The sequence below is a fragment of the Aethalodelphis obliquidens genome, unplaced genomic scaffold (assembly GCF_003676395.1).
Source record: "Aethalodelphis obliquidens isolate GAN/ISIS:26980383/991018 unplaced genomic scaffold, ASM367639v1 scaffold85, whole genome shotgun sequence".
NCBI lineage: Eukaryota > Metazoa > Chordata > Mammalia > Artiodactyla > Delphinidae > Aethalodelphis > Aethalodelphis obliquidens.
The window spans coordinates 6903597-6931124 of NW_020838029.1; the positions used below are offsets into that span (position 1 = coordinate 6903597).

The 27528-nt window shown below is 44.4% G+C and overlaps 2 protein-coding genes and 1 long non-coding RNA gene across 3 annotated transcripts in view; 2 read left to right on the forward strand and 1 right to left on the reverse strand.

Annotated features, from left to right (window-relative positions):
- The window catches only part of NLGN3 (neuroligin 3), a 19901-nt gene extending 18683 nt beyond the window's left edge, over positions 1–1218 (forward strand). Inside the window, exon 6 of the mRNA XM_027093668.1 lies at positions 1–1218. This exon is cut by the window's left edge and continues 954 nt beyond it. The gene's annotated coding sequence lies outside the window, so the exon portion shown is untranslated.
- Positions 1–27528, forward strand: part of GJB1 (gap junction protein beta 1) — a 45183-nt gene that overhangs the window by 1920 nt on the left and 15735 nt on the right. The gene's annotated exons all lie outside the window — the stretch shown is intronic.
- LOC113613180 (uncharacterized) lies at positions 7356–9916 on the reverse strand. Its single transcript, XR_003430096.1, has 2 exons — positions 9462–9916; positions 7356–8315 (listed from the first exon to the last, which is right to left on the reverse strand). It is a non-coding gene; the product is annotated as an uncharacterized LOC113613180 (long non-coding RNA).

Here is a 27528-nt window from a genome sequence, read left to right on the forward strand (position 1 = left end):
ACACACACACACACACACACACACACACACACACACACACACACACAGAGACATATATGTATACGCACGCACCCACACCCGACAGCAGACCCACCTGCACAAACATAGACAGATGTGGGCATGCACCCGCATGTGCAACAACACAAATAAGGAAGTAAACCTGAACAAACCCTTCAAGTGGGGACGCAAACAAGTCCTTGGGGAACTGAGGACCCGTGGAACAGCAGCTGAAGCCGGCTCCCTGAGCCTGACCACAGACACTACTGGGGAGCCTGAAGCACCAGCTGGACACCCCCTTGGTGCTCGCCTTCCACCTCTCTTGGAACTGCACCACCGACCAACTCCAGACTTGGGAGCTTTAAAGAGCAGAGTAGCTCTTTCTCCCCCAGACTTGGTCTTTTTTCTGGGTCTGGTTTTTGTTGATTTTTAAAAAAAAATTTTGGAACAAATGCTTCTCCAACCGATGGGTGCAAAGAAGCTCCGGAAGGGAGGGCTCCAGGCCCAGGTCTCTCTGGCTCTGGAACTCCCAGTGCTCACACAATCCGACCAAGGAACATGGCCCCCAAGAAACAGGTTCCAGCAAAACCATGGGGAGAAGGAGGAAGGGGCTCTCACTGGATGGGGTTGGAGGGCCTTAGGGGGCAACTTGCCAGCCACCTCTGTATCTCTGCGGAGGGCTGCAGAGACCACAGGGTGACCTGCGTCCCCCAGAGGCCAGGAGCATCGGCCTAGCTAGACCAGGCAGGGGACTGCAAATTTGGTGAAGGAGGTTTTGTGGAGGCCATGTGATTATCGGTGCCCTGGGTACAATCTGGGTTCTGCCTCTGCCCTTGGGGTAATGCTATCAGAAGTTCGCCCCATTTTCTTTACAGAGTCTCTTTTGTGTCTGTCATTTCTCTTTCAAAAAGGTGGTGTTTTTTGTTGTTGTTGGCTTTTTTTTTTTTTTAAAGAAAAGTTCTTAAAACACTAACGGAAACCCACGGAGTTTGTCCTTTGTAAAAATTTTAAACACAGTGTCTTGATATAAAAATAAAAAATCCAGTTAGCACTCCCAACCTGCCTCCCTTGCACAGGCCTTGCCCAACAGACCTCCTGGCAGGGTGCCTCCCTCTGCATCCTGTGCCTTTAAGCTGATACAAGTCTGGGCAGCACACTACCGGCCCCCTTCACGAAGGCCTCTCCAATCTTAATCAGGTTGCAGTCCCCCCCCCCCCCCCCCCCCCCCCCAGGCTCTGGGTTCCTGCAGCTGAAGCCTCCTCTCAGCACCTCGGGCCTCCTAATGAAACATCAAAAAAAAACACTTCCTTCTTCACTGCACCACTCTGCTGCCGCCGCCACCACCCGCCGCTGCCTCTGCCACTGCCACCATTGCCACCACCCTGCCCTCGTCCTGGACTGGGGGCTGGGAGGAGGTCTGCCCTCTAACGTGCTGAAATTCTTTTTCGTGTCTGAATCCAGTGCAGCATCAGATATGTGGACTCCCTGGCCTTGGGTGACTGACAGAGCAGGGGCCCTCTCCTCCCCAGAGATACTGGTTTCCTGGTCTATGAATTAAAATTGGAGAGGTCACTGGGGCTCTTGGAGCATTCCTCTCCAGGATGGTGATCAGTGGCTCCCTGTCAACCCTGGGGGACAGATTCAATGGGCTCCACAGAGTTAGCATTATGGTATCGTATTATTCTCAGTGACTTGAAGGACTGAACCAGGAGTCTGCTCATCAAGTGTGACAGTTGGGTGGGGTTGCTGACACCTCAGAAACCAGGAATAGAATTCTTCAAAGTGACCCTGACAAAATGAGGGAGATGAACCAACACAACAGGATGATGTTCAGAGGGGACAAACACAAGGCAGTACAAAGACCAAAATCGAGGACTAGTATACTAATATGGTACGTGGGGACAAGAGAGATGGGCAATGATTGACTTGACCCAGGTTAGTTAAAAAAGAAAAAAAGAACTGGGGGGAGGCTGGCAGGGTGGGTCACGAGTTGAATGAGTCTGAGTCCGTAGTGTAGAACTGGTTTTCTCTTCCCTCCCTGCTCCCTCCCACCCTCTTCTTTCTCTTCCTCCCTCCCTCCCTCCCTTCCTTCCTTCTTTCCAAAACTAACTCAAATATAGCATATCATTGGGGCTTCCCTGGTGGCGCAGTGGTTGAGAGTCCACCTGCTCATGCAGGGGACACGGGTTCGTGCCCCGGTCCGGGAAGATCCCACATGCTGCGGAGCGGCTGGGCCTGTGAGCCATGGCCGCTGAGCCTGCACGTCCGGAGCCTGTGCTCTGCAACGGGAGAAGCCACAACAGTGAGAGGCCCGGGTACTGCAAAATAAATAAATACTAGCATATCATAACAAAAATTTAGGATGGAATCCCTGGGAAGTAATCAGAATCCGAATTTTTAGAATTAGAAGTAACCTCAGAGTCATGTAGTCCAACCCACTTATTTTATAATTGGGTAAATGGGCTCAGAAAAGCACAATGTCACAGTGTTAGAAACAGATCTAGAATGCAGTCCAGTAACATATGACCTTTCTCATGCTCCTCAACTTTCTCCACTCTACCTAGTATTGGTTAGGCCTTTGAAAACAGTCGTGGGTCTGCCCTTGGTCAACACATTTTCAGCATATGTAGAAAAGCTGCAGAGGGTCTGGAGAAGAGCAAAAACAATGTGCCAAAGGACTAGGGTTTTTTTTTTTTTTTTAATTTAGAAAGGAAGAAGCTGATGAAGTAACATTCAATAATTGTAGAGCACCTACTATATGACAAGTGTGCTATACCATCTTCAAAAATGTAACTCTTAAATAAGGACAGAGCTGGTGATCTGTTCTCCATTTCTTCTGAGACAGATAGAGGGGAAAAGATTGTTAAACACACGGCAAAACTTTGCTGTAGATAGGAGCTGATCATGGCACGTAGTAAGTCCTCAATAATAATTGCCAAATTGAGTGAATGACTAAGGGAAGCCATGGTGCTCACCTTCCTGAAGGCGGAGAGGGCTGGGTTACGTGACCATTTTAGATCAATTCAGAGTCTTTGTTGTCATGATCCTTTCATTGCTCCATGTCAGATATTACCAAATTGGGCCTCCTCTTATGGGGGGTGTGTGTGTACCTCCAAATTAGGAGGCTTTCTAGTTGGGAAGATTTAGACATTGCTTCTCCTCTAAGAACTCAAGGTGCCATAGCAAACCCAGCTCCAATCCTATTTGGGACCCATCAGTGAGAGATTACAGTTGGTCTTCACACCTTCAGAAGGTCTGAGTGACCTCCAAGGCAGGCAGGGTTTCAGTCTAATTGACAGTCAGTGCTGTCCCGGGGTGCCTTGAGTGTTCTTGGCCCCCTTGTTGACCGCCAGCCCTGAGCCCAGCTAAGAAAGCCCAGGTTCTTGTTTAAAGGGCTGAGGGTATAGTTAGATTTGATTTCACACTGCAAAAATCATTAGTGCCTAGACCAGGTCCAGCCTGCATCCCTAGATTTATCTAGTTTCTATATTAGTCCTTTGAGGAGCTGGACACAGCTATCTTGGGATCTGAACTTGTGGTATGTGTGAAGGGCCAGAGGTTGGTCACTGTGGAAAATCTCTGTAGGAAGTGAAGATGGTTATCAGGACTGTAGGCCAGGCCCTGTGCTGGTTTATATACCATGAGGGATAAAACATACCCCTTTTGGTGTGCATACTGTCAGGAAGACAAAACTGAACTATGATCAAATGAGTGACATGCATAATCTCTGTGACTTCAGTTGTATGCTAAACGTTAAAGGAGTTACAGAAATTGCAAGAAAGGCTATGATGAGATCTGGGTAGATGGGTGGAATAGTGGGCATTCCAAATTGGGAGAAAGTCCTCAGCCAGAGCATGGAGATAAGGTCTAGATGTGCTTGAGGAGCAGTGAGGGAACTGACTTGACCGAAGTAGAGGGTTCAAGTTAAACGGTGGGAAATCAGATTGGAAAGGTAGGTTGTGGAGGCCTTCATAACAGCTGAGGAGTTTGGGTGTTACCAGATGAGTGATGGGGCGCCCTTTTTCATTTGCTAATGGTTTTACAGAGAGGAATCAAAACCTCCTAGGCAACCTTTGTGTTCCTTCTCTTCTGCAAAGAGAAGGATTTTCAGAGTCAAAGGGACAAAGTGAGCCCCAGAGAGAGGCTCCTCAAGGCAGTCTAGTCCCAGAGAGCCTTTAGCTGCTCTGAGCAACTCCATCTCATAGTTTAGGTCAATAACAGCCCAGGGCATTATGATGACCTGCAGCTCAAGTTGCAGGACAACTGGTGATGTCTTTGAAAACCCCATGGAGGGTGAAAGGGATGCACACTGCTGTGGTGTCACTGAGATCAACGAGTTAAATATTGATTGAAGGCAATATTCAAGAACAAATGATTAAAAGGAGGATTGGTGAGCACTTACAAAAGGAAGAGAAGATCACTCAGCCTCTGCATGGATTCAGGAAAAACAAGTCATTCCCCACTCAAGCTCATTTCCTTTGATAGGGTGACTCGATGGGCAGATGAGGAGAATGCTACCCCTACAATGTATTTGGAGTTCAATAAAACGTTCTCTCACCATACTCTTGGGACAATATAAAGAAATGTGGGGATTCTAAGCGATTCTTAAGCAGTTGAATGACCACACACAAAAGGGTTCTTTCTGTTTTAATGTCACTAGATCAAATTTGAAAATTACGCATAGCTGGGAGAGAGAGCCAAAATGTGAGATGACAGAAAAAGAATTCGTAGAGCTGTCAAGAGGCTGGTATGATATATACCAGTCATGAGGCTGGACTCACTATAGCAAAATCAAAGTTTACAGGGACAAATATGAAGTCACCTATTTGAATTCCAAAATGTAACAGTACAACCGTAGGAAGTGAGAGACGTTGCTTAGAGGGTTTTAGAATAAATGAAAACTCTTCATGATCCATGAGTCAAAAGCACGGTTTGGTTGTTACAAAAAGTATTGTGGGGACTTCCCTGGTGGTCCAGCGGTTAAGACTTCGCCTTCCAATACAGGGAGTGCAGGTTCGATCCCTGGTTGGGAAGCTAAGATCCCACATGCCTCGCGGCCAAAAAACCAAAAAACAGAAGCAATATTGTAACAAATTCAATAAAGACTTTAAAAAAAATGGTTCACATCAAAAAAACAAATCTTTAAAAAAAAAAAAGTATTGTGACCTTGGGCTGTATTAATAAGAGTATAACGTCCAGAATAAAGGAGGTGATCATCTTGTGCTACTCCGCACTGGTCAGACCACACCTGAGGTCCTCCGTTCAATGGAGGCATCACACTTCAAAGGACATGTCAACAAAAGTACAGCCAGAGAAAGAGTGGTGAGAATAGTGAGGGGACTAGCAAATCCCCAGAGAAATTTGTCTACTGTCAGCAAATCATTACTGGGCTCATGGTGAAGAGGAAGCTGTAGATTTATTCTGTGTATGACTCCAAGGGCTCTGAGATCTAATGGGTGGAAGTTACAGGAAAGCAGATTTTGGTTCAACAGAGGAAGAGGCTTTTTTTCTTTCTTTTTTATAATGAAAAAAATGATAATAAAAATTTTGGCTCATGATTCCAGCCTCTTGAAGTCCTTTTAAAATTTACTACCCACAGTTTCAAAAACAGAGAAGAAAAAATTTCCTAATCTCAACAGCCTGATATAAGCATTTCGCTGTGTTTAGGAAGAACTTTCTAATGATTAGTAATAGTCTCTGAAATTAGAAATAGACTACCCCAAACGGTAGGCAGCTCACCATCACCAGAGATATTCAAACAGTGACTGGACAATCACTCCATGTGGGTGATTCAAAGGCAAAGAAAGCATCTGATAAAGGACTGTGCCGGATGACCTCTAGAGTTACTGGGATTCTATGATACGTGAGCTGGAAAGTCTCATGATAAAGTATTCAGAAAAATATTACTGGAGTCTCTGTGCAGGGCAGGCTGGAAGCAGAGATAGTAACTGGTTGGGAGGTACCTACTTTGAGGGCCACAACGATTTTCACCTCTGGCCCCCACCCCTACCCCTGACTTGAATCCCCAAATTACAGTGTCAGAAGCTGACTTAATAGTTGCCTAATTCCTCACCCTTATGATCTGATGCTTGATCCCCTCTGCAACCTCTTTGCCAATAGTTATCTTGCCTCTCTCTGTTTAAATACCTCCAGTGATGGGAATATCTTGTCCTTTCAAAGCCGACCATTGCATAATATTTGGTCATCTTGAACCATCATAAAGTTCTTCCTTAGGTTGAGTCAAAATATGTTTTCCCAGAGCACATGCCCTTTGTCCCTCTTATCGAGCAAAACAAGATGACTCCTTCTTCTATATGATGAAGCTTCCAATATTTGAAAACTTGATCTGGATCCACCACCATCCCCTTTTTGATCCCTTCTCCAGGTTCACAGACGATGATTCTAAAATCCCCTCACACTCCTGGTCTCCGTCGTTTGTGCATGCTCCAGGTTGCTAATGCCCCTGTTCTTGTGTGGTGTCCAAGGCTAAAGACAGTCCTCCACTGTGGTCTAGTGAGCAGAGAAGAAAGCACAACTGTAATCTCCCACATCCTAGCCCTGAATTCATTAGCATTGCAGGCAGCTAATGTCAAAAATAATGAGCCTACAGGCACCTCAAACACCTGAAACCCTTTCACACAGAGTCACGTCTCTCCTCCCTTGCACTGAAGCATTTGGTTTTGATGAACTAGATTATGAAACTTCACATTTCATTTTCCTCGTTCATTATGGCCTCTTGGGATCTTCCTGAAACCAGCATCATTTACAAATTTGACCAGCATGCCATCAATGTCCTGATCCAAGTTGTTAATTAAATTATTGGACAGGCCAGGGACCTCCCTTCAGGCCTCCAAAGATCCACTAGTCACCGGCTGTGAATACACCTTTACTGTCCTATCTTCACCCCACATTTTTTCTTCTTATCCACAAGGACATCTCACACCAGGACATTCTTAAACAAAGTGAGATTGCATTCTGAAATCCTCTTTGGAAACAAGGGAGGGAGAAGCGAATGGAGCAGAGATGAAAGGAGTTTGACCTTTAGATCTTCCGCTCCCTTTTCCCCAGTCCCATGATGAGTTCCATGACCTCAGTCTCCAGGAAGGAATTTCCAGCCACCAGCTCAGGTAGAGAAAGTTGAAAGAACTGAATTTAGGGTCAGAAAAACTGCATTCAGACCCATCTCTGCCTCTTCCCAGCTGTATGACCATGGGCAAGTTCTTTAACTTCTCTGAGTCTGTTTGCTCATCTGTAAAACAGGGATGATAACACCTACCTCACAGGGTTGTTGTGAGGATTAAATGGGAAAATGGATGTGAATGTGCTTTGTAAACTGTAAGCACCATACAAATGTAAGATATTATTATCATTATTTATTGAGTGCCTACTGTGTTCATCAGTACAGGGTATAAAAAAGATACATAAAATATGGTCCTTGCCCTTGGGGAGCTCATAATTTTGTAGGGGAGACATGTTCAAAAACAACTATAACATAAAGTAGAAGAATAGGGCAAATGGCACAAGTTGTTATGGTAATTTAGAAAAGTGGAGGTCCCTTCAGACTGGGGGAAGTGAAGGAAGGCTTCATGGAGCTCTATCTGCACCTCAACAAGTGCCTTGGATCTGACAGATAAAAACAGCTGAGAGTGGACAGAATTCCAGGTGGAGGAGCCTGGGAATGGGGATTTATGGAGCGTGTCTGAGGGGCTGGAAGCAGTCCTGTTTGACTGTAAGAGGCCATGAGGCTGGTTGGCCACATCACAACTTGTTTAGACATGGTCATTCCTAGCATGCCCATGACAGCACTCAGCCCTTCAGAAGGGGGCCCAGGATTTGAGCAGAGCCGCCGAGGTTTGATGTCTGCTACTCCTCAGCTGACCACCTTGAAGAAAAACAACTCTTCTGGAGGGTGGAGGCATCTGAAATGATTCCAGGAAAGTCCCATTTTCCTTATCTGCCGCTGAGAAATAGGTCTCCGAGAAGGGTGAGGACTGAGGCTGCATTTAAATCCTTGGAATCTTCAGCTGGAAGATTAAAGATTCAAGCGTTTTTATTGAATGAGAGTTATCCACCATATCTGAAAGGCTTCTTATTTTTCAATTCCACGTGGGGAGTGGGGAGGGAGAGGAAAATAGTTCAAGGACTCTCTCAAGGTCCATTTCCTGCCGGTTTCTTTGGAGTTATGGTTATACTTTGGTGCCACCTGGTGTCCGAGATGGAATATAGCAGCCTCCTTCCTAAGTTGAGAGCACTGGACCACCGCCCAGCATCTAGGATGAGGCAAGCTTCCTTCCAGTAGGGTAGAGTCACTCTGGGGTCTGGGTAACAGAAAAGAAGAGGGAGAAAGGGAAAATGCTGCTCCAGGCAGGCCTCATGGCCATCCTTTCCTCTGTCATTAAAGCTCCAGTTTCCCCCAGAGTACCCCTGGAGATGTGTGCTTACCCAAGTACTACAGGATTATGTTTGCTGTGTCCCCCTTCCTCCACCCAACCCCACTCACACACACTTTCTTACGATGGCTTGAATATCCGTAACAGATGCTACAAGATCTGTCTTTCAGATCTGACCAAGAGACATTGTTGTCAGCCTCTAGGGTGGCCAAGGGAGGAACAGTAAAAAGGTCTGGTTCCCCCATGAGCTCACCTCTGTTTCCTCCCGTTTGAGTTATACTGTTCTAGAAGGACTGAGCCCAAACTCTTCCAAGAGAAATCTGTTCCCGGAGGCTATACTTAGGCTTCCTACAGCCCTTCTAAAAGGTTAGGGGAGGGAGAATGGGGGGGCCTCAGAGAGTAGAACAGACGGTAGCCCCTTTTGCCCTCAAACCCCATTCCTGAATAGATTCAAAACGATCGATAAAACTAAAACCGAATTGGTCTGATGATGCCTCACAATGGGGTAATCGTAGAGGGTAGATTGAGGGGGTCGCTTGAATTGGGATGGCCGGAGCTGAGTAAGGACAAGACTGAGCTAGTGAAGAGGTGAATCCCTCTGCCACTGCCTGCATTCTCAGGTACCCTTGAAGTCTGCTTTTCTGTTGTGCCCCCATCTTCTCAGGCACAGCTTTTGCAGGCTCCTCTGAGTGCTGGGAATCCTGGGTAGCTCTGTTTGGATTATGGATTGTGGGTGGGAGACTGAAAATGGCTGAAGTGCAAATGGAAGGAATCAGCTAGATTAGAATGCTTTCATTCTCAGATCACTACTTTTACATGTCCCAGCTCTTCCCTGGTCCCTACAATACAGGGTGGCATGAGTGGAGGCCCCCAAACGGGACTGGCCAAGAAGTTAAATCCCTTTTTATCCTGTAGTTTAGCTACAACTGGGTTGCCAATTTTTTTAAAGTAACATCTGCTAGGAAACAGATAAGAAGACTAACAAAAGAACATACAAACAAATGGGTTTAGGGGTTAACTAACAATCCTTATCCTATCCTGGATCAGCTGAAGTCTAACTGTAGGTGAACTTACCTGGTGCAATGTACAGGGAACCCAACCAAGTCCTTTTGTTTCAGGGCAACCTTGCAAAACAGGTGAAAGGCCAGAAGTTAGACCAAGCTGCCTAGACTTTAGCCTGACATAGATCTGGTGAGATTAGCAGTCCCAGGCAGAATCGGCCTCCCACCTTGCCTCCTGGCAGGCACCCAGCTGCCTTCTGGTTGTGCAGTCACCCTGAGCCCTGGGAGCTCCCACACTTTCCTGCTCCCTGAGAGAAGAGCCCCGGTGAAACTCCACCCCTTCCCATATCGTTTTTATGTTTTTTAGGACCTACGTTCTGACAAACCTAAGTGTGCTTATGAGTTTAACTGGCAAAAAAATATTTGGATTCGAGACTGCTTCTGAAAATCTGAATCCTTAGTTGGCTGTTCCTATCATTCTCACTAGTATTTCTCTTAGTCCCCTAAAGTAGCCATGCGACCTTGATGGCAAACGCCATCTTTCCAAGCAGCCTACCGGCGCTGCATCAGACTCCTCCGACTGCTGCTCGCGCTCTGTCTTTTCCGATTTCAAAGCCTTACGACCGCCCACTGAGACCCTCTTTCCGGTCTGAGAAGCCTGGGAGGCTCTCAGGTCATTTGTGGAGCAGACGTGATTGACACGGTCTGTGCCTAATGAATGCTCGCCTCCTTCCCAGCTCAGATTACTTGTTCCGCTCTCTTTCCCAGCTTCTTTTTGATGACTCATCCCTTAAATTCTTCGCTGACGGTCCTTACTTATACCCGCCCCGCCCGTCCTATCTCTCTTGGCTCCAAGCTGTCCCCCACCCTTGGGGGAATGGTTTTTGTGAATCCTATCAAGTGTAGTTTTTACAGTGTATTCGAAAGATACAGAAGCAGAAAACAATTTCCGCGCAGGAACGGGAAGGTTCGTTTCCTTATAAGGAGCTTAACCCGTCACTGTTCTTTGAGCTTTCTCTTTCTCGTGAGAAATGATGATGGGGTGATGGGGGCTGCCTTCTGCCTCTGTTTCCAGTTCAATTCCAAACCCCAGGCAGCTCTGAGTTCCTAGCAAAGGTCAAGTAGTCCTGCTTCAGCGGCTGGCCTCGCAGAGGGAGGACTCAAGGGGAGGCGCAATTAGGGTTGGAAGTTTTCAAACATTTCTGTGGGTCTCTTGGGCATCTGCATCAGGCACATACGACAGCTGTGCTGGGGACTACGGCCCTAAAGGGGAAACAGACTTGGAGTCGTTAATGGTGTGGAGAGGGAAGTGGGCGGTTGGGGGTGGGGGGCGGTGAGCAAAACAAGTAGGGGGCTGGGACTGAACTTAGAAGCTGTCCTTGACCCCGTCCATTTAAATAAGTGAATGAATGGAGTTTCACCTGGGCAAGTGTCCTCACAGCATGCTTTCCCCGGATAGGGTGAAGTGACGCCAGCAGAAAATCGATAGTAAGAAATTGGCAAGGAACTGGCTGAATTTGTCCCCTTTGGGCACTTGTAGGCTCAGTTGCTCTTTCATGCTCACATGCTCATCACCACTTCTCTCTGTCTCTTATGCCACAGCTAAAGCCTGTTATTGAAAGCTTCAGTTTGCCTAGGTTTAACACTGCCTGTATAGGGCTTTGTGCAGAGTGGGTGCACAACAAATTCCCTGGAGTCTGAGTATCATACCAAAGCCTAGAGACTCAGGGACCACCCAGTTTGCGAAGTGCTCTCAGGCTCGGGCATCTATTCAGGGGGAGCTTATGCACTTTGGTATTGTGTCTCTGGGAGAAGAGAGTAGTTTGTTGCTTGGGGAAAAGAAGGTGCTGAGAAATATGTAAGGCACCTTCCTTTTCTGTTCCCTCCTCGGCAGCCCCGCTGCTCTCCCTTTGGAGGCCCCTTGGCTAAGTCCCATCCACACAGCTCATTTGCATTGTCCAGGCTTGCCCCTCTGGCCTCTGAGAGGAATGTAGCCAATGAACAAGAAAGAGGCAGCATGCTTTCTGCCCCTGCTGGGGTGAAGAGTAAGTGGGGACACAAATCCTGTCCCTTTCTCAGCTTCTGCATGCACCTTCTCTCCTTCATCTTCATCAAAAAACAATTCGGAAGTGTTCCTCTGTCCAAAGCTCTGTCTATCCTCATTAGTTTGCACACAGTCCTTGCCCTGACCATCGAAGGCAACAAGGAGTGAATGACACGGAAAATGCATAAAACACTAACACATGGAGATGGGAGGGGAGAAGTGGGCTAATGTGGTAAAATGTGGATTCCAGAGATGTTCATGCCAGTGACACATCTGGGGATCAATGCCGTTTGTGGCTAAGGAATCAGGATAAATGCATGTAATGGTGATGAAAGTGGGGGTGGGCAGTTGTGAGAGTTTTAGATCTAGGTAGATTGGGACAAGCAAAGCTATTGGCTCTTAATTGTAAGGGATTCCTAGAGGAGTTGCGATTTCAGAAATAGCTGAGTGACAGAACCAAATGGCCACAAGGGATTTACATCCTGAGGTGGGAGTGGAATTTGCAGATGGAGTAGACTTTGATCAGGAAAGCTTTAATAACCACTGATTGTTATTCCTTTCCCTCCTCCCTTCTCAACACACACTTGTTGAATGCCAACTCTGTCTTAGATACTGGGAACATAAAAATAAGAATGATAGCAAATAGTTATTGAGTACGTACTATGTGCCAGGTACTGTGTTAAGTACATTATCTTATTTACATCTCACATTGGCCTTATGATGTAGGTATCATTATTATGTCCATGTTGTAGATGAGAAAACTGTGGTTCAAAGAGGTGAAGTGACTGGCCCCAAGATCACACAGCTGGCTGTAAGTGGAAGAGGTGAGATTTGAATCTAGGCAGTTAGAGTCTAGAGCCCATGAATTTAATCAGTATGCTTTACCTAATCTTCTAGTTGGACAATGATAGAAATGGAACTCCTTTGATGGCAGGGGAAGCAAAACAGGAGGGCCAGGACTCTGAAAGTAGACCAGGTAAAGCAGAAGATCCCAGAAGCAGCAGCAGAGTCCCCAGTCAGCTATTTAGACAGGCAGGTAGAGCAAGCATCAGGGTAACCAGGATACAGCAGACACTAGGAGGAAGCCCAGATAGGCAGGTGGTTGGCAGCCAGAGTTTCTGGCAGCCAGTGACAGAGGCTCTGCCATGGGGCCTGGGCTTCCAGAGCAGGATGCCAGATGTCAAAAGGTCTGGCAAGAGCCAGATGAAGCACTATTCTAGCAAAGACTAAGGTGCCAGACAGGGCACCAAGGTAGGACTAAGGAGCTGGGAGCACCTGAATGGGGCTTAAAGTATGGGCTTCTATACAACAAACCAGGAAACAGCCCAGTTATTAGAGCTAGGAATCAACTCCATTCATTCATCCTCCCATCTCTTCTTTCAACAACATTTTTTGAGCTCTCACTAGGTTGTAAGCGCTGTGCTAGGCTCTGGGGTAAGACACAGTCTAGTTGGGGGAGACAGACTTATAAAACGGATAGCTACAAAACGGTGATTAGTTCTATATTAGAGGAACAAACAGACTCTGTGTGTGGAGGAGGGAGGAGACTAACTTTCCTTGGGGAGTTCACAGAGAATATTAACTCTGAGCTAGGTCTTCAAAGAAGAGGGGAAATTTCCCAGGCTCTGAGTGGTAGAGAGGATTTCAGGCAGAGGGAATACCATGGGCCAAGGCTTAAAGTTTTGAGAGAATAGGCCACATTTGGGGAACAATAAGCAATTCATACCAGATCATGGGGTATACAGTAGGGAGGGGTGGGGAATATGAAGCTGAATAAGACCTGAGGCGAGATTATGAAGGCTTTTGTGGGTGCTGCTGACAATCTTGGACATTCTCCCACAGGTAAAGGAGACCCAGCTGCGGTCTTTATGTTGACAAGTGATGGGATTGCACTGAGGTATTTCGGGAAGACTGCATGGGAAATAGTGCCCAGATGTACTGCAGGCAGGCAGATCACTCAGGAGGTTATTGCAATTGTGCAGGTAAAAAATGATAGGAGCTTGAATTAAAATAGTGACAGAGAAGATTAGTTCAGGAAAATATTTCTGAGGGAGAGCTGACAAGTCTCAGTGACTAATGTGGTGAGTGATGGGGAAAAAGGAGTCATGGACAGTGCCAAAGTTTTCTTGCTTGACAACTGGATCTGTGGTGACATCATTCACATAAAGATTGGGAATATAGGGTGAGGAGTGGGTTTTATGGGAGGAGATAAGGAGTTCAGTTTGGGATATGCTGAGTTGGAGGTGCCTGGTATTGTGCTGGTAAATGCTTAACTACCAGCTCTGGAGTGGCGGTTGGGGGGGGGATCCTTAACTTACTGATTTCTGTGGTGTAAATACACCCACCGTAGCCAATTTCAAGCTACCAATGTGATGTCAACCCACTCACAAAATTCCTGAAAATTTAACAATCAGTCTCAGAGCCCCAGAAAGGACTGTGCCAGGTAATCTGGGGCACAGGCTTCTGATGGCATTACTGAAATAATTTTGAGACCATACCAGTGGACTTAGGATTTTCAGAACTCCAGTGGAGAACTAATGGGTTCATTAAGCTGCTAACCCAAGATCAAGAAGAACAAGAATGAATTATATGGCACTGAATGAACTGATGAACGATGATTATAGCTTTTGTTTGGAATATCGCTGCTGGGTTCAAGGAACCCCTTTCTCTTTTCTCTTTAGTTAACTATACTCATGACAACTAGTATATTGTACTTTTGTAAACAGAAATGAAACTTTTATATTTTCTCCCTAACTGATCTCTCCAGAATTTTTTAAAATTTATATTATTTATTTTTTGCTGCATTGGGTCTTCGTTGCTGTGTGTGGGCTTTCTCTGGTTGCGGCAAGCAGGGGCTACTCTTCATTGTGGTGCATGGGCTTCTCATTGCAGTGGCTTCTCTTGTTGCGGAGCATGGGCTCTAGGTGCATGGGCTTCAGTAGTTGAGGCTTGCAGGCTCTAAAGCGCAGGCTCAGTAGTTGTGGTGCATGGGCTTGGTTGCTCCATGGCATGTGGGATCTTCCCAGACCAGGGCTCGAACCCTGTCCTCTGCATTGGCGGGCAGATTCTTAACCACTCTGCCATCAGGGAAGTCCTCTCTCCAGAATTTGAAAACTCTTATTGAGTATTCTTATTTCCATGGCAATATAATTATTTGCATAAGTTCAGTAGGGATCTGTCCTCCTTGTAACAGGACATAATTAGAAACATTGCATATATAACCAAGACGTTGATTGGAATGTCATATTTGAAAATGATATGCACAGAATCAGATATGACCAGACAGCTTTAAGGAACTAAGGTTGACTTTATGGAGCCAATACTTACAAAGTCCTCTTGAGAAAACTGGCCTGGTACCTGGCTTACAGGGTTCCCAGACTTACAGGTGAGTAAAGAAGGTCACTTCTTGCAAGGAAGGCCCAGGAATCTTGAGATATTTTGGAGACCTCAAGAAAAGAGGAATTCACCCACATCTATAGGTACTGCAAGTGAAATCTGATGGCAAGTTCTCAGCTTGGCTTCCAGAAGGCTTTTGAAAGTCTAACATGAGACTCTTCATGAACAGTTCCAGCAAAGCAAACTTTAAAAGGCCTATGTGGTCAATTACCATTTTTTTGCTGCATTTAGGTAAATAATCAGGCCAAATCTAATGAGATGAGATGTATTTTGTAAACAAGAATCAAAAAGGTGGGGTGGCTGTAGAGAGAAATGTCTGTTCTCAGGCCACAGTGGAATTAAAATAGAAATCAATAATAGAAAGTTAACTGGAAAAATCCCAAAATATGTGGAGATTAAACAACACACTTCTAAATAACACAAAAGTCAAAGAAGAAATCTCAAGACAAATTTTAAAATATTTGGAACTAAACGAAAATGAATACACAACTTATCAAAAATGTGTGGAATGCAGCAAAAGCAGTGCTTAGAGGGAAATTTATAGCATTGAATCCTTGTATTCAAAAAGAATAAAGAAAAAAAAAAGAATAAACATCTAAAATCAATCATCTAAGTTGCCACCATAAGAAACAGGAAAAAAGAAAAGAGCAAATTAAATGTAAAATAAGCAGAAGAAGAAAAAAAGAAGAAGTAGAGCAGAAATCAGTGAAATTGAAAACAGGAAATCAATAGAGAAAAATCAACAAAAACAAGCTGAGTCTTTGAAAAAAATCAATAAAATTGATAAGCCTCAAAAAAAAATTGATAAGCCTCTGGCCAGGCTAACTAAGAAAAAAGAGGGAGAACACAAATTACTAACATCAGAAATGAAAGAGGGGTCATTATTACAGATCCATGAACAGTAAAAGGATAATAAAGGAATACCACAAACAACTCTATGCCCACAAATTTGGCTACCTGGATGAAATGGACCAATTCCTTGAAAGACACGAGCAGCCAAAACTCACACAAGGAGAAATAGACAATCCGAATAGGCCTAATTATTAATGAAATTGAATCAATAACCCTCCAAAAACAGAAAACACCAGATCCAGATGAGTTCACTGGTGAATTCACCCAAACATTTAAGGAAGAAATTATACCAATTCTTTACAATCTCTTTTAGAGGATAGAATGAAAAGGAACACTTCCTAACTCATTCTACGAAGCCAGCATTACCCTAACATTAAAACCAGAAAAAGATATTACAAGAAAAGAAAACTACAGACAAATAGCTCTCATGAACACAGATGCAAAAATCCTCAATGAAATATTAGCAAACCAACTTCAACAATGTATTAAAAGAATTATACACCATGATCAATTAGGATTTATCCCAGGTATGCAAGACTGGTACAACATTCTAAAATCAATTAAGGTAGTCTATCACATGAATAAGTTAAAGAAGAAAAATCACATGACCATATCAGTAGATGCAGAAAAAGCATTTGATAAAATCCAACACTGATTCATGATAAAAAAAAAATCTCAGTAAACTAGGAATAGAGGCAAACTTTCTCCACTTGATAAATAATATCTACCAAAAACCCTACAGCTAACATCATACTTAATGGTAAGAAACTTGAAGTTTCCCACCAAGATTAGGAACAAGGCAAGGATGTCCCCTCTCACCACTCCTTTTCAACACTGTACTGGCAGTTCTAGCTAATGCAATAAGACAAGAAAAGAGAAGAAAATTTATACAGATTGGGAAGAAAGAAATAAAATATCTTTGTCTGCAAATGGCATGATATGTAGAAAATACAAAAGAATCAACAATGACAAAAAACTCCTGGAACTAATAAGCAATTATAGCAAGGTTAATATACAAAAGTCAGTCACTTTCCTAAATACCAGTAATGAACATGTGAAATTTGAAACTGAAGACACAATACCATTTACATTAGCACCCTCCAAAATCAAATACTTAGATATAAATCTAACAAAATATGTACATACAATATATGAGGAAAACTACAAAACTCTTATGAACAAAAGTGAAAAAGAACTATATAAATGGAGAGATCCTCCATGTTCATGGACCGGAAGACTCAATAATGTCAAGATGTCTTCCCAGTTCTTCCCAACTTGATATATATATTCAAAGAAACCACAATCAAAATCCCAGCAAGTTATTTTGTGGATATCAGCAAATTTATTCTGGGCAATAGACCCAGAATAGCCAACACAATACTGAAGGAGAAGAACGAAATTGGAGGACTGACACTACCCAACGTCAAGACTTACTATAAAGCTACAGTAATCAAGACATTGTGGTATTGGTGCAAGAATAGATAAAAAGATCAACGGAAAAGGATACAAACCCAGAAATAGATCCACATAAATATAGCCAACTGATCTTTGACAAAGGAGCAAAGGCAATACAATGGAGCAAAGACAGCCTTTTCAACAAGGGCTGGAACAACGGGACATCTACATCCAAAAAATGGATCTAGGGACTTTCCTCGTGGTCCAGTGGTTAAGACTCCACACTTCCACTGCAGAGGGCACAGGTTTGATCCCTGGCCAGAGAACTAAGATCCCGCATGCCACGTGGTGTGGCCAAAAAATAAAAAAATAAAAGTAAATAAAAATAAAACTCCTAGGAGATAGCATAGGCAAAATCCTAGATGACTTTGGGTATGGCAATGACTTTTTAGATACAACACCAAAGGCACATGAAAGAAAGAATTAATAAGCTTAAAATTAAAATGAAAATGAAAAACTTCTGCTCTGTGAAGAATGTCAAGAGAATGAGAATACAAGCTACAGACTAAGAGAAAATATTTGACAATGACACATCTGATAAAAGACTGTTATTCAAAATATACAAAGAACTCTTAAAACTCCATGATGAGAAAACAACCCAATTTAAAAATGGGCCAAAGACCTTAACAGACACCTCATCAAAGAAGATAACCAACTGGCAAATAAGCATACAAAAATATTCTCTACATTGTATGCCATCAGGGAAATGCAAATTAAAACAACAGTGAGATACCACTACACACTTATTAGAATCCTCCAAATCCAGAACACTGACAATACCAAATGCTGGTGAGGATATGGAGCAGCAGGAACTCTCATTCATTGCTGGTGGGTGTGCAAAATGGAAGACAGTTTGGTGGTTTCTTAAAAAACTAAACATACTCTTACCATACAACCCAGCAATCACACTCCTTGGTATTTACCCAAAGGAGTTGAAAAGTTATGTCCACTCAAAAACCTGCACTGAGATGTTTATTACAGCTTTATTCATAATTGCCACAACTTGGAAGCAACCAAGATGTCCTTCATTAGGTGAATGGATAAATAAAATGTGGTACACCCAAACAATGGAGTATTTTTCATAAAAAGGGATGAGTGATCAAGCCATAAAAAGACAAGGAAGAACCTCAAATGCACCTTACTAAGTGAAAGAAGCCAATTGGAAAGGGCTACATAACTATGATTTCAATATATAACATCCTGGGAAAGACAAAACTTTGGAGACAGTGAAAAAATTAGTGCTTGCCAGGGGCTGGAGTTGGGGGAGGAATGAATAGGCAGAGCACAGAGGATTTTTACAGCAGTGAAACTACTCTGTATGATACTATAATGGTGGATATATGTCATTATGCATTTGCCCAAACGCATACAATGTACAACAACAAGAGTGAATCCTAAGGTAAACTATGGACTTTGAACGTACCACTCTAGTGAGAGATGTTGATAGTGAAGTAGGCTATCATGTGTCAGGGCAGGGAGTATATGGGAAATCGCTGTACCTTCTTCTCAGTTTTGCTATGAAACTAAAACTGCTCTAAAAAAAATTGTCTTTTTAAAAAATTAACAACTGACTGCCAGTACAGGCTGACTCCAGCATACCAATAGAGGTGCCTGAGGAACATCTAGGAGATATTTAGAAGGCCGTTGGAAACACAGGTCTAGAGCTAGGAAGGTCAGGGCTTCTCTACCCTTGCATCGGTCCTTGCCCTGGCCCAGCTCTTCCTGAAGGGCCTGCCCATACACTTGCATTCTTGCATAGCCTCCCTTAGCCCTCTCCTAGATACCAGCAAGTCAGGATCAGGAATCCGTCCTCCACAAACCCTTTGGATTGTAATTTAATCTTTTTTGCAACTCAATGCAAGAGTGTCTTGCAAGACTCCCCCAGGACAGTTTAGCCCAGTTCTCACCTGAGTACCCTGGCAATATTTCCCAAGCTTTAGTCATTCAAGAATAACCTTCACAATTTTTTTTTTTTTCGGTAGTGGGCCTCTCACTGCTGTGGCCTCTCCCGTTGCAGAGCACAGGCTCCGGACGTGCAGGCCCAGCGGCCATGGCTCACGGGCCCAGCCGCTCCGCGGCATGTGGGATTCTCCCGTACCGGGGCAAGAACCCACGTCCCCTACATCGGCAGGCGGACTCTCAACCACTGCGCCACCAGGGAAGCCTAACCTTCACAATTTTTGACAGATCCATGTGACCACTTGTACTATTATTTACTTAACATGTTTCTTTCAGTTGCCTTTATATCAACTCCTCCTCCCTTTTTCTTCTTCCCAAGCAACAGTAGTTAAACCCACCCTTTAAAAACCCATGAGGAAGATATCACGCTGGAGACCAACATACTTTATCTCAAGAAATTCAACAGAGCTTGTGACAGATTGCTGTTTCTTGAGCTGAGCCATTGATGAAGTTGTACACATGCAGTTAGGAACCATGTTGTTGGGAAATCTGTAAATTCAAGCCCCACTTGGTGTCATGAAATTCCTATGGGGCTGGAGAGCAATTTGGAGAAAACGTTAGATCCACATTTCCTATAGTACCTCACTACAGGGTTGATTTGGAATAGTGGCGGGGGGGTGGCAAAGGTGGGATCTGGACTATTTAAATATTTTTCTCTCTCTCTCTAAATCGTTAGGTGAATTCATTCATTTCAGTTTAATGTGCTTATGATGGACACCACTAGATCCACAAATAATCACTGTCTGATACACTCACAGGAGTGCCCAGCAACTTTGCCCTTCACCATAGCATATAAATGGATTAAAAACCTTCCCAGGGACTTCCCTGGTGGCACAGTGGTTAAGAATCCACCTGCCAATGCAGGGGACACAGGTTCAATCCCTGGTCCGGGAAGATCCCACATGCTGCTGAGCAACTTAGCCCGCGAGCCACAACTACTGAGCCCACGTGCCACAACTGCTGAAGCCCACTCGCCTGGATCCCATGCTCCGCAACAAGAGAAGCCACTACAGTGAGAAGCCCGCACACTGCAACAAAGAGTAGACCCCGCTCTCCGCAACTAGAGAAAGCCCCTGTGCAGCAAGAAAGACCCAGCTTAGCCAAAAGAAAGAAAGGAAAAAAAAAAAACCTTCCCAGATGTGAGGTGAAGACTATATATGAAGATATATTCATCTATTGACCTTGCATAGATTCCAGAAGAGGAGTATGCGAGTTTGCAGAGAAATGGATGTTCACACTGGGAATAGCTGGAATGAGCTGGAGGAGTGGAGGTGGAAAGGAACCATCAAAACCTGAAATAGAGCTCTAGGAGTCATCAACAAACAGATGGTACTTGAAAGCAAGAGAGTCAAGTAAATCACTCAGCAAGAGTCTTGGAGTAAGAAGACACTGAGGCTAGAATTCTGGGCAACATCTACAGAGACGGAGAAGCCAGAGGAGGAAAATGAAGAGTAAAATCATGAGCATGATATTACGGAAGTCAAAGGAGGAGTAACTTTCTAGAAATGAGATTTGTTCTTAGTATCAAATACTACTGAGAAGTTCCCTCTGAAGTATGCCTGTGGCTTTTCCAATATGGAAGCCACTTACGAGCATAATGAAAGCTGATGGTTGGGGCAGAGACCAGAATGCAGGGATTGAATTATGGTAGGAAGTAAGGAAGTGAAGATAGTGAATGTGAACTATTTTTCCTGAAAACTGGAATCTGGGCATTTCTTTTCGCAGTAGCAATACCAGTTACCATATGTTAAATAACAAATATACAGAAGGTGAGTATTACAATTTCTTTCAACTCCAGCAGACATTTATTGGGTGCCTTCCTTGGTCGTTAGGGATATGAAGAAGATCAAGGTGAGGTCACTGTCCCCAAGGTGCTCATAGTGTAGTAGAAGACAGACATAGAGGTCTGAGAGCACAGAGGAGGGAATATAATTTCTGTTGGAAGAAGGGGTTGGGAATCTGAGAAGTCTTGACGGAGGAAATGACATTAGAGCAGGGATTTGAAAGATGAGTGGAAGTTCTGGTGACGGGTAGGGAGGGTATTCTAGGTAGAGGGACACATAGGCAAAGGCTTATAGACAGCAATGTCTCTGCTATGTTTGGGGATGACTAGCGGCTCAGTACAGATAAAGGGCATGTTAGTGAGTTTGGACTTTAATGGAGGTAATGGGAAGCTTCCAGAGTTTTTTAAAGCTAGATTAGTCACATGTCCAGAATTGGAAGGGTCAAACTGCAAGTGGATTTGAGAGACTTTCATAACTGTCTGATCACGAGGGGCTGATAACCTGTTCTAAGAGAGTGGCAAGATGTTGAAGGAGAATGAAACAAATAGCAAAGTAACGCAGTTGAACTGATTTAGAAAATAAAGATTATGACTTTGTGATTGATTGATCATAGTGAATTATTAAGCTCTCGAGCTCTGGAATCAGGAAGAATCCTGGTTCTGCAACATTCCATTTGTGTGATCTTAGACACGTTATTTAACATCTCTGAGTCTGTTTCCTCATTGCATAGTGGGGATAATAAAATGCCTACCATATGGGACAAAATAGAGTAAGTACTCAATAAATGTTAGCTATTATGTTTAATATTATTATTTTTACTGCCAGCTAAATTTCAGTGACTGATGGAAATGCCTAATAGGCAGTTAGAAATGTGAACTGAAGTGCAAAAGGAAGGTATGGACCAGAGATTTTTTTGTGTGTGTGGTACGCGGGCCTCTCACTGTTGTGGCCTCTCCCTTTGCGGAGCACAGGCTCTGGACGCGCAGGCTCAACGGCCATGGCTCACGGGCCCAGCCACTCCGCGGCATGTGGGATCTTCCCAGACCGGGGCACGAGCCCGTGTCCCCTGCATCGGCAAGCGGACTCTCAACCACTGCGCCACCAGGGAAGCCCCAGAGATTTTTTTAAAATAAATTTATTTATGTATTTATTTTTGGCTGTGTTGGGTCTTTGTTGCTGCGCACGGGCTTTCTCTAGTTGCGGCGAGTGGGGGCTGCTCTTCATTGCAGTGCGCGGGCTTCTCATTGTGGTGGCTTCCCTTGTTGTGGAGCACGGACTCTAGGCACGCAGGCTTCAGTAGTTGCGGCACATGGGCTCAGTAGTTGTGGTTTGCGGGCTCTAGAGCACAGGCTCAGTAGTTGTGGCGCACAGGCTTATTTGCTCCGCGGCATGTGGGATCTTCCCGGACCAGGACTCAAACTGCGTCCCCTGCATTGGCAGGAGAATTCTTAACCACTGCACCACCAGGGAAGTCCCTGGACCAAAGATTTTTGATTCACACCAGAGATTTTTTTAAAATTTATGTATTTATTTTTGGCCATGTTGGGTCTTAGTTCCGGCATGTGGGATTTTTCTTTGTGGTGCATGGGCTCTTCGTTGCGTCGTGCGGGGGCTTCTCTCTAGTTGTGGCACGTGGACTCCAGAGACCATGGGCTCTGTAGTTGTGGCATGTGGGATCTTAGTTCTCCGATCAGCAATCGAACTAGCATCCCCTGCATTGGAAGGCGGACTCTTAACCACTGGACCACCAGGGAAGTCCCACACACCAGAGATTTTTGAGTCACCTTATAATCTCGGAGACTGGCTGAGCCACTGTGAAGAGCAGAGAATGGAATTTTGCAGAATATTGTACACAAAATTAGTGGTGTGAGAGAGAGGGAGAAGTCCTTACCTTGGAGAGGATCTTTTTATTTATTTATTTATTTTTAAACCTTTTGGCCACACCGCGTGGCATGTGGGATCTTAGTTCCCCAACCAGGGATCGAACCTGCACCCCCTGTGTTAGGAGCATGGAGTCTTAACCACTGGACCGCCAGGGAAGTCCATGGAGAGGATCTCCTTAAACTGCTAAACTCAGTGCCTTCATCTAAGTCGTCAATTCCTGACACCTCTGCACCACTGGATGCAAGTGACCTCTTCAAACCTTCTTTTAGAAACTCTCTTCTTCAGTTTCCATGGCATTCTCTTCTCTTCTATCTTCTCTGATTATGCATAGGATGTCTCAGTCTTATCGCTTACTTGTGCCAACCCCCTCATTTTACAAATGAGGAGACAGAAGAGCCAGAAAATGGAAGTAGCTGGTTCAAGGTTCACAGTCAGTTGTTCCTTCCTTGCCTTTTTTTCCCCTTTTCTCACTTCCCATAGTTCTTTGCTCTTTGCTCTCCTATGCTCACTTCCTCTTTCTATAAACTCATTGGTTTGCACAGCTTCTAGGATTGCCTTTAGGTTTTTTGATCACCAACTTGAAATCTCCCACCCTTGCCTCTCTCCAGAGCTGCTCTCCCACCCTTTCAACAGTTAGTCAGATGTTCCACCAACACCTCATACTCAGCATGCCTGAAACATCATCTTTCCCCACAAGGCTAGCTTCCTTCTTTGACTCCATCGTCATATCAATGGCGCCTTCATTCTCCGAGACAGCTAATCCCTTACCAAATCTGGTCAATTAGTCGTATAGGAGTTAAGCACACTGCCCCTAGACACAAGACTGCCTGGGAGCAAATCCTGGCTCTGTGTTATTGGACAAGAGACTTAGTCTGAACCACAGGCCATTAGAGCTGGAAGAGAACTTGAAGATAATTATTTCTCTAAGCTTCATCTTTTCCAGAAAAGAAACCTGAATCTGTGAAAGGTAAATCCCCATTGACTGTAAATAGGAGTCAGAACTGGAACCCAGGGCTATTGGAGTCCCCAGTTCATGGGCTTTGTCCTGCGCCATATTGCCTCTCGCAATCTTATTGGTTCTGTCACCACTGCCACCTCCCAAGACTGAATATTTGTAACTTTGTGCCTGGATTATTGACACAACCTTCTACCTACTCTTGCAACTTCTTTTTTACCCATCCCCATTTCATTCTGCCACATTAATCTCCCTAAAGCTTCATTTCCATCTTGTCATTCCCCTCATCGAAAAGCTTTTAGTGGTTCCTCATTGCCTCCTAAGTAAAATTCAAATGGTTAAGCTAGGCATCAAAACTCCTCCAAAGTCTGCTGCCAGCCCACCTTTCCATGCTTCATTACCCACACTACCCTTTTATACTTCATGACCCAGCCATGCCCAAAACTCTGTGTTCTTTGAACAGCTCATGCACTTTCATGCCCTGTTGCCTTTTTACATAATGTTCTTTCAACTTTGAGTGTCTTACTTTGATTTCCTCTTGTCAAATTCTTATTCATTTTTCAAGGCCCAACTAAATGTCCTAGTGCATGAATACTTTTCAGATTTCCCCAGTCAGAATTAATCTCTATGATAACATATGTGATAGTAGTTGACAACATAGATAAGTGTTTAGAGAGTTCCTGTCCCCCTTTTTTTCACCTGTGTTCCCACAACATATTGCTTATACTTCTGTTTAACACTTTTCACTTATTCACACCGGTTATTTTTTATTTATTTATTTTTTTGCGGTACGCGGACCTCTCACTGTTGTGGCCTCTCCTGTTGGGGAGCACAGGCTCGGATGCGCAGGCTCAGTGGCCATGGCTCATGGGCCCAGCCGCTCCGCGGCATGTGGGATCTTCCCGGACTGGGGCACGAACCTGTATCCCCTGCATCGGCAGGCAGACTCTCAACCACTGCGCCACCAGGGAAGCCTCACACTGGTTATTTAAACAACTAATGAGACTTGTCTTATTCATCTTTGCATCCCCTACGGCCCCTAACAGAGTTCCTGGCATATAATAGGTACTTAACGAATATTTATTGAAAGGAATGAAAAGGAGAGGAAAACTTTGGAGCCAAGTCTTGAGACATCACCTCATTAGTAATTCAGCAAAGCCAACTCCTGCTGCTGAACATGGAGTGACATGTTGAGAGAAGAAAAATCTGGGAAACCTCATTGGAAAATCTTCAACAGTGTGCTTCGGAGAAGCCTTGGTCCAACCTGACAGTTTGCTTGAGGGTGATAAGGTAGGAGACGTGACACAACTCAGATAAAGTTCTTATCCACACCTTATTTAAAATAAGCTGAGGTCAATGCAGGTCCATTGTCCCCGGCCAGCGGGTTTACAAATAGCTGGAGAGAGCAGAGACTGGTGCTGAAGAGGGGAGGAGGTGGAAGCAGAACCTCTTTGGAGCCTTTAGCAAAGGGAGGCTATCATGATCCAGAAATTAATCTTTCCCTGAAAAGGATTCTTTTTTTTTTAAATTGAAGTGTAGTTGATTTACAGTGTTGTGTTAATTACTGCCATACAGCAAAGTGATTCTGTTATACATACTTATATATATATGTGTATATATATATATATATATATATATATATATACATTTTCTTTTTTTATATTCTTTTCCATTATGGTTTATCATAGGATATTTAATATAGTTCCCTGTGCCATACAGTAGGACCTTGTTGTGTATCCATTCTAAATATAAAAGCTCACATCTGCTAACCCCAGCCTCCCACTCCATGCCTCCCCTAACCTCCACCCCCTTGGCAACTATCAGTCTGTTCTCTACGTCCGTGATTCTGTTTCTGTTTCATAGATAGGTTCATTTGTGTCATATTTTAGATTCCACATATAAGTAATATCATATGGTATTTATCTTTCTGTTTCTGACTAACTTCACTTAGTATGATAATCTCTACTTGCAGCTTGTTGCTGCAAATGGCATTATTTTGTACTTTTTTATGGCTGAGTAGTATGGAAAAGGATTCTTGACTGAGCTCCCTGGATCACTTCCCTTGGAAGAGTGGGTAACTGTGATGGGTGATGCAGGCCGAGTAGGTTGGCATGTGTGACACTCCTTTATGGTCTCTCAGTAGCAGGATCTGTTCCAGGACATACTGGATGGAGCTTTTAGCTAAGGCCACTCTGCAGATCATCTCAATTCTGGAAGTGATGCCTGGAGTAATGCCTAGATAAAAGACGATTTGCATTCTCATGTTTTTGGCCGCACCACGCGGCTTGTGGGATCTTAGTTCCCAGACCAGGGACTGAACCCGGGCCCTAGGCAGTGAGAGAGCAGAGTCCTAACAACTGAACTGCCAGGGAATTCCCTGCATTCTCATGTTGACAGTTTAATAACAGGTTGAAAAACTCAATTTCATTTCTTTGTTGGCCACATCCATCATTAATTCAATTGTCGTTCATTAAAATTTTTCTAAACACCTACTACGTGCCAGGTACCTAGTACCGATACAGAGATGAATGGTCTCTGCCTTTAAAAAGTATTATTCTAGGGACTTCCCTGGTAGTGCAGTGGTTGAGAGTCTGCCTGCCAATGCAGGGGACATGGGTTCGAGCCCTGGTCTGGGGAGATCGCACATGCCACGGAGCAACGAAGCCCGTGCACCAAAACTACTGAGCCCGCGCTCCTGGAGCCTGTGCTCTACAGCAAGAGAACCACTGCAATGAGGGGCACATGCACTATAATGGAGGGTGGCCCCCATTCGCTGCAACTAGAGAAAAACCCACACACAGCAACAAAGACCCCACGCAGCCAAAAATAAATAAATTAATAAATTAAATTTTTTTTAAAAAGTATTATTTTAGGGGCTTCCCTGGTGGCGCAGTGGTTAAGAATCCACCTGCCAATGCAGGGGACACGGGTTCGAGCTCTGGTCCGGGAGGATCCCACATGCCATGGAGCAGCTAAACCGGTGTGCCACACTACTGAGCCTGTGCTCTAGAGCCTGCGAGCCACAACTACTGAGCCCACGTGCTGCAACTACTGAAGCCCACGCACCTAGAGCCCATGCTCTGCAACAAGAGAAGCCACCGCAATGAGAAGCCCGTGCACCACAACCAAGAGTAGCCCCCTCTCACCGCAACTAGGGAGAAGCCCGCACGCAGCAACGAAGACCCAACGCATCCAAAAATAAATAAATAAAATAAATAAATTTATATATAAAAAAGTGTTATTCTAGGGACTTCCCTGGTGGTGCAGTGGTTACGAATCTGCCTGCCAATGCAGGGGACACGGGTTCAAGCCCTGGTCCGGGAAGATCCCACGTGCCACGGAGCAACTAAGCCCGTGCGCCACAGCTACTGAACCCGCGTCCCTAGAGCCCGTGCTCCGCAACAAGAGAAGCCACTGCAATGAGAAGCCCACACACCGCAACGGAGAGTAGCCCCTGCTTGCCACAACTAGAGAAAGCCCACATGCAGCATCAAAGACCCAACGCAGCCAAAAATAAATAATAAAATTAATTAATTAATTAAAAGAAAAGTATTATTCTAATAGAGGAGACACACAAGTAAACAGACAATATGGTGGACTATGAGGAGACACACAAGTAAACAGACAATATGGTGGACTATGAGGAGACACACAAGTAAACAGACAATATGGTGGACTACGATATACAGCACAGAGGAGGAAATGAGGGATAGAGAAAGGGGACGGAACCAAACCTAAACTCCTGAATTTAGCATAAATGGCTACTGGCTACCTCTCACCTCTCCTCAACCTTTGTATGTGAAGGGCAGAC